Genomic DNA, 15,197 nt, shown 5'->3' with positions numbered 1-15,197 from the left:
CGTAATACTGATTATAAAGTACAAGGCATATAATACACACAGTATTATAAAGTAGTACTGTAAAAGCATGATATGGTTTCTAAGCCATAAAAGTGCATAAAATGTATAAAATGCATACAATAATAAATAATGACTAAAGGTACTCAACTGGTCCTTCTAAAATACGCCTACCCCGTGTACCTAACCTAAGTCTAGTACTACGGAAGAGGTAAGTGAGGAGTAGCTTAAGTTTAGTAGTTATCTGCCAGGAATCTATTCCAAGAATTCTCTAAGAGGTCTAATCAGCTCTGTACCTTGGTTTTAGAATGAAGGAGGTCTTGCATCTCTCTCTCAGTACTCGATTTCCCAGATACCCACAAGGGTAAGCCGGAAACACTGGAGCTGAATTTCTCTGCAAGAGAAAAGACAGCGTCTCTCTCAGTGCATCAGTTGGAGAGTCGGCTTCCTTCGGCACTTGCTGCTGCAGGGCGTCGGGCAAGTAGATAGTCGATCTGCTCCAAACCACCCTGTGTTTGACTGGGCAAACCAGGGCATATTTATACTTTGAAGGTGCCGAGTTTGACGCATGTTTGGACTTAATAACGCCACTCAAAGGCTAATTTCTTGGAAAACGCCAGGAGTTCTTGGAGAACTTAATATTCAAGCAGGGGGAAGTCCCTAGCTGCTGAAGGCAGGTTTCTCCAAGAAATCGTTGTTGATTCTCAGAACTTAGTGGAAGTAGCCATGCCGTATTTGGGCTGCAAGGCTCAGGCCAAATATGGTAATGATTTCTTATGCCTATACAAGGATATGATAAAGTATACCTATAATGGGGCATGAACCGGGAAAGTTACACTAGGGTCCTAGATTCATTTACAACAAAATAGGACATTGAGGTGGGCAATTCCTGATTTCTTAAAATTGAATTTGTACCCTTCAGAGGCGAACCCAAGTATTATGATGTGCACTCTTTTCAAGTGCACGTCCAAATCATCGTCTGTAAGATAGATGTCATCGACATAAGATAATGCCTCATCATCATACGTTTGTAGTAACTCTGTTACTCTGGTTGAAAATAACCCTGGCTATTCTTGAATCCCTGGGGGAGACGTCAAAATTGTCATGATGTCCCCATAATTAAGAAAGCGGTCAAATGCCTGCTTTCTGGTGCAATGTTTTGACAGAAAAAACCATTTGAAATATCTAATGTGGTTTTATATTTTTTCCCCACAATGTTATTTATCAGTGCTGCACTGTGTGCATTTTGTACTGCAAAAGTTTTGCAACAAGAGTTTAAATGTCTGTAATCCAAAAATAGACGATATGTATTGTCTGGTTTGGAGACAGGAAACAAAGGATTGTTCATAGATGAGGTTCATGTTTCAATCACCCCTTGGTATTCAAGTTGATTTAAAATCTCCCTGACCTGTTTTTTAGCTTTCTGTTTAACAGGATGTTGCATTTGCATTGTTGGTTGAGTTTTTAAATGGATTTTATGGTGTGGAGAATCCTCATCCCATCCTACGTGATTTTTATATAATGCTGGAGCCTGGGCGGCAGCCCATTTTCTGGCATAGGTGTATTTTTTATTAATTAGAATGTGATTAGAGAAGGCTGGCATCATGATTTCTTTGCCATGTGGGCACTCCCTGACAAATTCAGATGGCCAGTCTTGTTCAGCTAGAAGAATGTCATTACCCTTAGATAGCTTCCACCAAAAGAGTGCTTTTACATTTCTAGTTATGTCCCCCTCCATCCGGAGTGTTACTTCATATAGCTTATTTGGTACACTAACCCTGGTGTCAGCATTCATCAAGTCCACTGTCTCCAGATGATCCTTCAGGATCTTGAGACCTATGGTGAGTTCTGCTGCGCTGTCTAGCATTGTCTGGGCCCACTCCCCGTTCTTGAGTTGTGTCCTCAAGATCCTTGGCATGTCTGATTTTTAGACTTGCTACCTTCTTCTTGGTGAATTGAGTGTTTTTATTTTTTGGAACGTGCTGTTCGTCTTTGGACTTCATGCATTCCTCCTTTTGTTCTGATCATCATCTTCTTTTGGATTTCTATGAGGAAGTCTGAAAGGTACGAGAGGAACGAGTATCAGTATCTTGATGTCTATCAGGTTTTCTCAAATTATCCCTATTTCTGAGGTTATACCTCTTTTCAGAGGGCTCCTTTTGAGGAGACCTAACTCTGGACTGAGAGCGTTTCTCTTTAGGAAGCGTCTGTTTAGTATTTTCCCACTTCTTTTTAGTAGTAGTGAGATTATTTTTAATAAAAACCTTTTCAGGATGTTCTGTTAGTTCGGGTTTTACTGGTTTTCCCCCCAAACTTTCTCTTCCTAGTTCTTCATAGGATTTTTCAATATTTCTTGCAAGTTCATATGGTTGCTCTGTTATATCAGTTTCTTTTAGTTTTTGGCGGATTGCCTCAGATTCTGCTTCACCTTTGATGTTAGCTGATAGTATAGCCGAGACCTGTTTGAAATCTTTTAGTAACTTCATACCAAGATTTAAGGCAGGTTCTGGTCCGTATTCATTTTGAATCTGTCTTAGGACATCTGGTATTACCGCCATAGATGGAACACCATGTGTTTTTGTGTAGATTGAAACAAAGACTGTACCCCAAGTGTCACAGTCCTCAACGTGTGGTGCGATCCCCATTGGTAAAAAGATTGTCAGAATTCCCTGTTTTTCATGAGGTGTACTATCGGAAAATACTGCCTCTATTTGAGTAACTTTTTGAGCTAACCAGAACGGAATTTGTTCCCTTTTTGCGGGCAATTTACCAATGACTGATTGTATAGTCTGTGGTGTAATTTTGTTTGTGTTCCCCAGTTGAGGGGTTTGCTGTGAAATCCTTATAGTAGGTTGGACTGTTAAAGTCCTCATGACATATTGAACCAACTGTCTATGTATTTTAATTAATTGTTTTAGCTGAGCTAATAATTCTGGACCTGTCATTTGTTCAATGGCAGGATGTGGTGTATAGCTGGCTAATACCGGCCATGTTGCTCCTGGTCTGCCTAGTGGACCGAGCCTGGTAATCGATTTTGATGCTGTAGGGCGCCTTTAAACCAGAACTAATGCTCTTGGTAAGTTAGTGGAATTTTAACGTCCTCGTAAGGAACGTATTCCGCTGGAGGTTCCACTACTGTGTAGTAGTGGAACTTGTGTGTTACTGGATTTGCTGCAGGAAACAGAATCTATGAATAGAATACCTCCGTCTGCCGAGACTCAATACTATAACAAATATTACTTTACCACCTCTCGGAGATGCTCCATTATTTATAAGCTTTATAGTGATTGTTTTCCTTATATTTACCAGGATGAGTTTAGCATCCGGGTCATTTTGTTGGAGACGTGTGTCGTCCAAACCTGCCTGAGCTGCTGATGCAGCTCTCTCCCTTTTGTCGTCACTCTCTGACATTTTGTTGACCGACAGTTTGCAGAGCAAGTTTCAAGGAAACAAAGATAAGGTGCACAATATTTTTGGAACACTGTATCCTTCAACGTTGAACAAACCAAAAACTAATACATAGGATTTTTGTCCTACTCAGTTTTGGCGGATATTATATCCTTTTACCCACTCCAGACGTCTATTGGAGTATTTCACGGGAAAAAGGGGTCTGTGTGAAAAGCACGACTGAGTTACTCTAGTATCTAGCGTTAAATTAGTGCCTTACCAAACGTTGGGCGCCATGTAGTGTAGTTGCTGTATTCCCAATAGGCTCTGCGCATTGGAATAATATATACTATAGATTTGACGTAGGACTTAGGTCGACTAGGTCGCTATTGAATATATTAGACTTAATTGTGAGTGACAGCTAGCTCAGAGGTCACTAGAAGCTTTCTCGAATAAACAAGAAGGGATTAGTTTCTGACAACCGCATAAACATGACAACTTTGTTTCCCAAGAATAAGAAATGTATCTCTAGAGTCGCGGAAACAATAGATAGGTATTTCACTCTGTCAATGGTGCATGCTTCGTTTAACCAGAGGTGCAGAGAAATAGAGAGACGGGCGTTTTCAATAAAAAGTATTTATTGAACAGTCGTGTTTTTCATGCAGAAGAAATGAACTGCTACAATCGTAATACTGGTTGTGAAGTACAATGCGTATAGTACGAAGAGTATTATGAAATAATACTGTAAAAGCATGATATGGTTTCTAAGCCATAAAATACATAGAATACATACATTAATAAATAAAGACTAAAAGTACTTAACTGGTGTTTCTGAAATACGCCTACTCGAGTGTACCTAACCTAAGTCTAGTATGAGGGAAGAAGTAAGTGAGGTGTAGCTTAGTTTCAGTATTCTTTGCCAAGAATCTATCCAAGAATTCTCTAAGGGTCTAATCAGCTTCGTACCTAGGTTCAGAATGAAGGAGGCCGGGTATCTCTCTCTATCAGGACTCTATTTCCCAACAACCCGCAAGGGTAGCTTGGAAACACTGGAGCTGGATTTCTCGGTACAAGAAAAGACAGCGTCTTTCTCAGTGCATCTGCTGGAGGGTCGGCTTCCTTTAGCACTTGCTGCGGCTTGCTGTGTTATGCAGGTAGATAGTCAAACTGCTCCAAACCACTGTATGTTTGCCTGGGCAAGTGTGGGCATATTTATACCTTGAAGGTGCCGAGTTTGACGTAAGGTTGAACATAATAACGTCATCAAAGACTCAGTTTCTATGAAAACTCCATGAGTTCTTGGATAAATCAATATTCAAGCAAGGGGAGGTCCCTGACTGCCGAAGGCGGGTTTTTCCAAGAAATCGTTGTGGATTTTCGGAACTAGTGGAAGTAGCCATGGCGTATTTGGACTGCCTGAGCTATGTCTTAATATGGTTATGATTTCTATGCCTATATACGGATAGGGTGATTTATACCTATATAGGAGCATGAATCGGGAAAATTACACTGGGGTCCTAAAATCCTATACAACATGTCCACACATGGGGTATGATGAACCCTGACTTAGGGTAATAAGGCTGGTAATAGGGGTGACTTACCTATACCTCAAGCAGTGTCTTGAGGCATAGCACACAAGGATGTGTGCCATGGTGACTTATCAGTTTTCTCTGCACCAAGACATGCAGCCGGCAATGGCAGTTTGCAAGGCCTTGGTGAAGGGTACCTAGGATTGCACAATTGTTGTCCTCTGCTCTAGTGGACCCTCTTCAGTCCCAATGCCCTAGGTACCAGAGTTACCATTTACTAGGGACTTTCAGCGGTGGCTAAAGTTGTGCCAATTGCGGTGCAGTTTTAGGAAAGAGCTCTGGCACTGAAAACCTGATTAGGAGAGGCTCAGTGCATTTTCATTCAAAATCACATCATGTTCCAGGCAAAAGGTGGGGGCTAACCATGTAAAAAGAGATACTTTCCGATACTCGGTTAGAAGGACAAGACATGCTTCAATTGAACCCAGTGTGGCTCCAAGGGCTAGCTGGATGGCCTCCTAATTGGGTTGCTGGTTCATAAAAGTCTTTCAACTTACCTGCTTCTGCATCTGGAATCTGTCATCTGTGAGTATGTCCTACGTAATGGTGCTACCCCAGTCCTGGACCCTTGTAAATGAGCCTTTAGGTGCTTGCTTCAGCAAAACCCAAACATCTTCCGTTGCTGGTGCATTGACACCATTGCTTGGATCAGAACTTGTCCATCCCCTCTGCTGCATGGATTGGATCCAGTTCACCACTCCTGTTGCATGGATCGGCACCTGCACATCACTGCTTGTTGGGTGACCAGGAAACTGTACATGGCCTCTACAGCATGGATCGACTACTTATGCATCGCCTTCACACCACCACTGCACAAGGTCTCCACATCTACGTTGATGCATCTTTGATGATGACACTGAATCTCTGCATTGCAGCTCTGTGCACATGAGAGCCTATGCATCGTCGATGCTGCATGGATCAGGACAGGTGCATCTCTACCACTGCGTGTATCGACACTGATACGTTGCTTCAGCTCACATTTCCAATGTCAACGCAGCTAAAACGAAGGAACTTTTGTTCAACAGGCCTTACTAGATCCCTGAATCTGGCCCATGCTCAGTCCGAGCTGGCTCAACCATATATCCCAGGTAAGCACTTATAGCTTCTAAGCACTATTTTACAGTTTTAAAAAAAAGAATATTATCTCAAGTTCTACTTACTCGATTTTTGACATTTTGGTCTCGTTTTATTTACTAAATTACGTTCTATTTTTCTAATCTGGTGTGGAGTCTTTTGGTGTGGTATTTTTATTGTTTTACTTTTTGAAGTGTTGCACAAATTCTTTACACATTGCGTCTAAATTAAACCTGACTGCTCTGTGTCATGGTACAAGATTGTGACAACAGATTAATATAGGGTTTGCCTGCTTCTTACCCTGACTAGGATTGTGTTTGGGTCTTGACTAGGACTCATACCTCAGTCAACTTACAGCCCAATTTCTAACATTCTCCATGTTGTCCATAGTCCATCAAGAAATCTTTCACAGTGAAGTTCATGGTTAGCTCTCCTGCCAACGAATCCACAATAGCTCTTTGATGGGAGCAGAAGACTTGGCATCAATTGTAGTCCAATAAATGCCTGATAACACCCCTCTGAAAGCATATTTTATAAATATAATCAAATTGGTGAGGATGGTGGGCCATATGGCAATGGCTCATGGCTAATATATTACACAATAGGATAGTTGGAAGTACTGTTGTGTTTGAGAAACCTACAGCCCATATTCATTCTACAGGTTTAGGAAGGATTTAAGAAGACCCCATACAATAGGGCCTTTACTATTTTTGTGCCTGCCCTAGATATTTGTCCAACCAGGATACCAACCAGAACTCATCATCTTGAGTCTGTCATTCCTCTACAATGGCACTTTAGCATGTACGTACACCTGCACCAGTAGCAGCTTCTCGTTTACCTTCCAGGTCTATAAAGTACGTTGCATGACAGGGTTCTGGGCCTTTGCAGTGCTTTGTGTAACAGCAGACCCTTCAGACTTGAACAACTATCACCCAATATTGAATATCTCAACCCTGGCCTAACTGTTCGAAAAATGTGTGCACATGCAGCTTTTTAACCACATAGACCATTTAAACCTTCTTGATCAATTCCAATAAGGCCTTCGCGCCGGGCACAGTACCGAATCAGCCATGACCCACATAATAGATGACGCATTACAAATACTGGATCAAAACAAAGCTTCTTTGCTAATCTTACTGGACTTATCCTCAGGCTTTGATAAAGTCAAACACGACAACCTGCTGGATCTCTTGAAGCAAAGAATGGGACTATCTGGTCCGGTGTTAAACTGGTTCACCTCCTTCCTCCAAAATAGAACACAAAGATTCAAGATTAACCAACCCTTTTCGAACCCCACCCCAGTCACCTTGGGAGTACCCCAGGGATATTCCCTCTCCCCAACACTCTTCAATTTATTCATGGAACCACTCACTGAGCTTCTCAACTCAGCAAATATCAATTACCACATGTACGCCGACGACACACAGCTCTACATTAAGGTCCACTCTCTCGAAGACATCAAGTCCCTTAACTCTACGCTCCAAACGACACAAACCTGGCTAGCTAGGAACCACTTAAAACTAAACACACTAAAGACAGAATTCCTCTTAATCGCTACCGCCAACCAAACAACCACCATCCGCGATTGGATGAAACACCTAACTGCACTTGATGGTCAACCTCTCATCATCGATTCCGTCAAATCTCTAGGTATAACACTTAACAATAATCTAAATATGCAGAAGCATATCAGCGCCTCAACCAAAGGAGAACATTTTCAGATAAATACCCTGAGAAAACTGAAACCCTTCATACCTGCAAATGACTTTAAACAGGCAGTCCAGACTCTAGTAATTCCAGGAATTGATTATGGAAGTGTCGCTCTCTGCAGCCTTCCTAAATCAATGACCGCTCTGCTAAGAACCGCAGTCAATACAGCTGCTAGACTAGTCACATTTCACCTGACTTGCAGGCCCTCAATTGGCTTCCTTTTGAGGCCAGATTCCATCTAAAAATCGCCTGTATGACTCATAAGGCATTGCATCAAAAAAGCCTGAGGTACCTAGCGTAGAAACTAGTACTATCGGGTGGTAACAGATCTACCAGGAGTTCGGATAATCTTCCATTTAAACTAAAACGTTTTTCCAAGAAGAAAACATATAATCGTACCTTCTCAGGAATGGCTCAGAGGATCTGGAACGCTTTACCCCCAGAAACAAGCTTAATTCCGTCCGTAGCATTTTTAAAAAAAGCAGTGAAATCGATACTCATGTCTAAATTCACTTGAGCTGTTACTTGTACATTCCTGTAGGTATATGCTAATTTTTAACAATTATCAGTACTGTACTCGCATAATTCTATGTTTTATATGTATTTGTCATCCTATATTTGCCCTGTAAAGTGCCCAGATACCCGCAAGGGTCTTGTTCGCGCTATTCAAAACCGTCAAAATAAATAAATAAATAAAATTTGTGTGCTAATGTGTAAATTGTTCAATATTTCCCTTACCGACAGGGTAAGTTTCTTATACAGGAGCTACACCATGGGGTTGATTGTAGGGTAAAATTTATGACAGATTTTCACAACTCTCAGTGACAAAAAATACAAGTACATATGCAGTAATTATAGGAAACCCAACACTGTTGCAGCATGAAACTTTGACATTTTAGGCATTAACTTCCTCCTGTCCCAAATATTTTCAATTGTAAGAAAAGTCTATTTCTATTTAGGAGTAAGCAAAAATACTAATGAATCTAGGTAAAATGTTCACCTATATGACTTACCCAATGGTGCTCTTCGAAGATGGTAATACAAGCTTTTTGCGGTAGCTTTTACACATTACCAGGAATCATATCTCTCAATCACTGGTTCACTAACAAGCCCAGATACTTTTTGTTCTAATGTTCCCACTTGCAAGGGCAATGACCCACAGCCCTCTACCTAGTATTTGCAGTGAGTGAGAGCACTCACGGTTACCTCAATCCACTTGTTATCCCAAGGCAAATTAATATCTTGCAATAGTGGATATCAAGGCCTAATAGAGGAAACAAGGCTTGACAACATTACAAAGGTGTCATAAGGATATTGAAATAATTTCAGTTGAGCATTTAAATATCTTAATATACAGTCTTCTAACAAAAGCTGCAGCCACAGATTTGAGAACAGGCAAGAACAGTAGTAGTGACAAGGGACTACGTACCTAACTCCTCATCTTGTTGAGAATGGGTCAAATGGAAAGCCACAGAATTGTTCATAGTTTTAGTAACTTCATAAAACCACACAGCTTCCTATTAAACTAAGACTCAAGGCCAGATCTTCCCGGGTGCAGAATAGGAATCCCCACTCCGCAAATTCAAGTCTCCAGGGACAAAGGACTCTTTTGATCCATGTAAGAAATTGGATTATTAGTTGAGAGGGGTGGAAGCCCCACTCAAATAATAAACACAATCCTTGTCAGGGTGAACCACAAAAAGTAACTAAAATATCCGGTGGCACAAAAGTAATCAGGCTTAACTTAGATGCAATGTGTTAATTATTTAGCAGCACACAAACAATAATAAAGTGAAAGCACAAAACAAGGAAAATCCCACAAAGAAAAATAGAATGAAGTAAAAAAAATCAGATAAAACCAAAAGAAGTAGAACTGAAGATAATATTTGTAATGTTTGTAGTATAAAATAGCACGTAAGAAATCAAGGTATTGTATCTAGTTGCATGATTCCAGGTCAATTTCAAATGTTAAGTTTGACTGCAATGGAGTGTGGGTTGGATACAAGGGGTGGATTGGGCCCAGTCTCAGCTCACCTTTGCATTTGGAAACCTTCTTGAGAAAAGTTTTTGAGAAGGGAGGGTTTCAGCATGGTAAGGCACCATGCTGTATCTGAGGACAAATCGTCAATTTTGGGGAGCCATTGGACAATGTATTGGTGAAGTCGTCAACGAAGGCCGGAAAAAGCTCAGAATAGGAGAATCTGGATTTCCAGGCCAAGGAGGTTATTGTTCTTGATGGAGTACTGATCTCTGTAAAGTCCAGTGAAGATTTCTACTTTGGGAATTAGAGGTTTTCGAGAACTAAGATTCACCCGCACGGATGAGGCTGCAGGCTATAGCCGGAGAGGGCTTTACGAGCCCGGATGGCACTTCTGGAAGGTCTAGCTGAAGAGGATTTGCTGCTGCAGAGAAGAACATAGTGGGAGCTAACGCAAAGTCAGGCTGATACACCATGCATTCTGGATGGATTGGCTGGCAAGTAGGTTCTAGTCTTCCATTGGTTTTCCAGGCAGTTTTCCCTGAAAATATTTGCAGTCCCACCTTTTAGGTTTACACAGGACCAGCACCGCCAACACCACTTCCAAGGGTCCAGACCAGTGGGACCCCATTTGGGGGGTTAGGACTCACTGCCTCAGAGGTCATTAACCGGGTTCAAGGTTTCTCAAGCTTGTTGTATACCTGTAACTCACACAGTAGGCCAGGCAGCTATCCCTTGGAATCACTCTGGTGTCCCTGGGGTTCAAGTAGCAGGTTCAGGCTTCCCTCTTCAGGCAACAGGTTTGCAGAGCAGTCCTTCCAGCAATTGGGCAGTACTTCTTCTGAGACATTCATAGGTTAAAGAGTGAGGAGGCGAGGAACCTCGGTGTTTGGTTCGACTCTAAACTCACTTTTGGACCTCAGGTCAACCGTGGGATCGGTTCATGCTTTGGGACCCTCAAGACCCTCAGGAAGGTCTTGGAGTTCCTTCCCATCAAAGCCCGCCAAACACTTGTGCACGCCTTAGTCACCTCCAAAATGGACTATGGCAACCTGCTCTACCTTGGGACCCTCGAGAAGAACTTAAACCGTCTGCAGGTTTTACAAAATGCCGCAGCCCGGCTGGTCCTCAGACGGCCCAGAAGATCAGCCTCAAAATCCGCGCTTCAAACACTTCACTGGCTCCCGGTGAGAAACAGGGTGAAATTCAAAGCACTCTGCACGTGTCACCGGATCATCAACGGTAGGGCACCCCTCCCCTTGCAAGACCTCCTGACACAATATGAGCCTGTGTGTTCCCTTAGATCATCTGGCACGCGACGCCTGGCCATTCCTAAAGTGTCCAAAGCCAGGATGGGTGGCAGGTCCTTTAGGTACCTGGCAGCGTCCAGTTGGAATGAACTCCCTGTGGCGCTCCGCCTGGAACCCTCAGAGTCCATCTTCAGAGCTAAACTGAAAACACTTCTCTACTCCCAATAGTGTTCCTTCTCCCACCTCTCCAGCCTGCACTAGGATCTCAGCGCGGGGACACGCCGTCGGCGTCACCATGCGCTCTACAAATCTCCCTATTATTATTATTATTATTATTATTATTATCTGAAGATTGGTTCTGGTAGTCCAAAATGTGTACCTGGTACAAACCTTTGTGTGGAGGGACACTGTATTACCCCCACATCTGGTTCTAGAAAGATTTTCCCTTCCCCTGCCACGGCACAAATAATTCTGGGGTGACAAATGGTTAGAGTCATGTTCCTTTGTGGCACCTGTAGGCAAGCCCTTTGAAATGTCAGTGGGCTCCACCCCAGTCATCCTGACATGATGGTCCATCTTGCCCACAACTGGTCCCCTTTGTATCATTGTCTGAGAGGAATACACAAATCCCAGCATCAGAGCCATTCACGGTCATGTGACCCAGGATACTGGCAGAAGGCACAAATGGTTAGAAAAAGAAAATGGCAACTTTCTAAAAGTCAACTTGTTGCAGGACTATTACTCCATAATCCTCTCACCCTGGGCATCAGAAAATTGCTGATACTACAGCAAAAAGAAGTTCAAAACTCGACTGTTGGTTGTTTATGAAACTAGTTCTATTGATTTTTATTCATCTTCATTCATTCTAATACAAAAAAATCTATGTTGTATTCACATATGTATTCTTTCAAATTGATGTTTTCATTATTCCCATTTTATCATTTCCAATGCATTTCGGTGCCATCTGCACCTTCGTCAGGGAAATCTGCAAAGTTATAAAACAAAAAACTTGCTTCAACCTGTCCTATTAATATCAACAAACAATAATACTGACTCGACTTAATATTAGCGCTACAACGATACATTTAAATTACAGGTTTCTACTGCAAAATTCTTGTGTGCACGTTAACAATAAAGCTTTCAACTCTGAATCGTTATTGTTTGTATCTAAAACATCCCGCTGGTGCGTTTGGTATATTACACTTTCATTTATGTTATCAAAAATGTACTATACTGATCGGCCGCCATCATTATGCTTGCTAAAGTAAACATTTTCAACAAGCAAACGCTTTAGCGCTTTACTGCCCTGTTCTTACCTACTAATCGTGATCGGCTTTCTCAACTCGCTTACGCGAATGTGATCTGCTCAACGTTCTATCACAGGTGTTGGTATTTCTATTGAAATCTAGCGCGTGCTCTGTGCTATGTGTAACGTGTTTTTTTTTTTAACTTTACGCAGGTGTATAGTCGCAGTGCTGGGTCTAGTCAATATGGGCTGATCTTGATGGCTACTCGCCAGCACCATGTTTAAACGCATAATGAATCTCTACCTAGATTACATGCTTGTGTTAGTTCTTAGTTACATGATACCCAATACAAGTCAATTATATTATAATACAGCGTATTAAATGTTTATAGATAACACACAAATTCTGTTCGATCATTGAGCCCATCTGTCTTCAAACTGTTAAGATGAAAAATCCAGTAGTTTTCTCTCTTAAGTAAGTTCTTCTTGTTTAAAGGATCTGCTGACTTTGGGACTATTTCCAAGATGCAAGATCGTAATTGGCTTATGTGATGATGTTTTTCTTTGAAGTGGACTGCCACAGTTGATTTCACAGATTCTGTTCTTATGTTACTTTTGTGTTCTGTTAACCGTGTTTTTAATTTCCTCTCTGTGTGCCCGACATAAACCGAGCCACAGGGGCACTTTAACATGTAGATTAAGTTCATAGTGTCACAAGTGCCATTTACTCTCAATGGTATTCTGAAACCTTTCATTGGGTGGAAAATTGCATTCCCTTTCATGATGTTATGACAGCTACTGCAGTTCATACATGGGATGGTACCCCGAAATGTGCTTAATGGTGCTTGTTCGCTAGGATGTTTCAACATTTCTCCCAAGTTTCTCCCCCTGGTGAATGCAAATTGTGGTTCTTCTTGGTATATTCCTTTAAAATCTTCCTCTAGTTTTAAGATTTGCCAATGTCATTTGATTATAGTCTTGAATTGTGTGCTGACGTTCGAATATTTGCTCACGCATGTTATTCTCTGTGAGGTTTGCTCCTTCTTCTGCTTGAACAATTCCTCTCTTGGCATTTTTTGTGCTCTTGTTAGTGCTGTTTCTATGATGGGTTGCAGGTATCCTCTGCCTGAGAACCTTTGGGACATGATAGTCAGTTGTTTCTAAAAGTAGCATTTTCAGAATTGTAACTTAAAATCTGACTTTACCATAAAATAGAATTACAGTTATTTTGAGTCTAAACTGTATATCCCAATATTCTCCAAATCTTAATTTGGCACATATAAAATGTAATAAGTATGCCAGGATAGAACTCTCAGAGTTTTGCTCTGTGGATTCCTGCTGAGTTGCAAAAAGCTCTGAGAATCCGCAGAACTCTGCGAATGGACTGAATAATGCTCAGCCACCCAGTCATGCTGCTTTTTTGTGCAAGTAGCATGTTCCACGCTAAAATAATCACTGTGAACAGCAAAACGCTGTCTGCATGGGCATGGTCATTTTGTTTTACCTGCTTTCCTGTTCAGTGCATGGTGCTTTGCCTTATTTTCTATCCATCTAAAATCATTCCAATCCTCCGCCATCCTACTCATCCATCACTCATTTACCAATATTTTCTTTGTGTGTGTCCTTGAGCTTCTGTATTTTTTGTGTTTGTCTTTTTTTCATTACTTTGTTGTCTTTTTTGGGGGTTTAACTGTTTACTTCCCTTGTTCCTCATTTCGTCTTCTATTAATTCCTTGCTTTTCTTATTTTTAATATTTTTCCCACACAGCGCCATGGCTGAGCAGGGTGAGACAGGGAGCAGGGGCACCAGTGTGGCTGACAACTGTACCCCTTGTAGTCAGCGACGCTACAAAGGGGTGCTGCCCCATGCCATTTTTTCAGAGACAGAGGTGGACAAACTTATTTTTTTACTTGCTGGGACACCTCCTCTCCATGCTGGCAGCAGGTTGCAGGCTTGGGAGTAGGTATGCCCTGCAGGAGCGTTAGCTGCTGTGGTATGGGGTACACTGCTGTGTGCAACGGAACACTGGGTCCAGCACACTCAACTTTAGTTGAAACAATGCTGGGCCGATATCCTCAACAGGGAACAGGACCTACTCTACCTGCTAGGGTTCAAAGATGCAGGGCTCGGTGAGTAATTATTTCTTTGTTGTGCTGGTAAATGCTCATATTTTTTTCAAATAGTATGCAGCTCACACTAAGAGGTAAGTTAAGATTCCGTTAAAGATATTATGTGATCCACTTTGAGCTAGCCAGCTGTTCAGCGCAACCTAATCATACTCGTCAATGCTCGCTTTGGCTGATTATTCAAGAAGCCATGCAGACTCCTATGTCCTGTCACTAGGATAGCGGTAGTATTAATAACACTGAGTTTGCATTCTCTGTGCCTTTCTTTATGTAGATCGTACAGTACCAAGCAATTTCCCAGTGTAGTGTAGTATGCATCTATGCATTGAAAAAAGGGAGACTGAGTTGGTCCATCAAAGGGGGTTGAGAATTACATAAGAAGCAAAGATCATTCATTGCAATGTACCAGTAGTTCCAAATGTACTTTACATTTAGAAAATTTGGAAAACGACTTAGGTTTAGAAATATAAGAATAGGTCCACTTGATACTAGTACAATAGGCAATCTGATTTAGAAAAGAACGATGCTACTGCATTTCCCTCTGCCTGTCATCATATTGTAGGGGAGATTAACTGTACCACTAATCATTTTTTTTAATCTTCTTTATTACTTTCATCAGTACCCAAAGGCAGGAGGGCTTCAGATGTGGGTCAGGGAGCGAGGGTGCCACCACCGGTGCCACAGCGGGTAAAAGTACCACCCCATTGCCGCAGCTGATGGATCTGCTGACCTCAGTAAGCCCTCCTGGTAATATTATCATTATTACCACAACTTTTGTGTCTCTCAATTTAGAATAATGTTTCCTTTTATTTTTACTTTGCCTGTCTTCATTTTATTTG

The sequence above is a fragment of the Lissotriton vulgaris genome, chromosome 4_1 (genome assembly GCF_964263255.1).
Source record: "Lissotriton vulgaris chromosome 4_1, aLisVul1.2, whole genome shotgun sequence".
In the NCBI taxonomy this organism is placed as follows: Eukaryota; Metazoa; Chordata; class Amphibia; order Caudata; family Salamandridae; genus Lissotriton; species Lissotriton vulgaris.
This window is presented reverse-complemented; position numbering follows the sequence as displayed.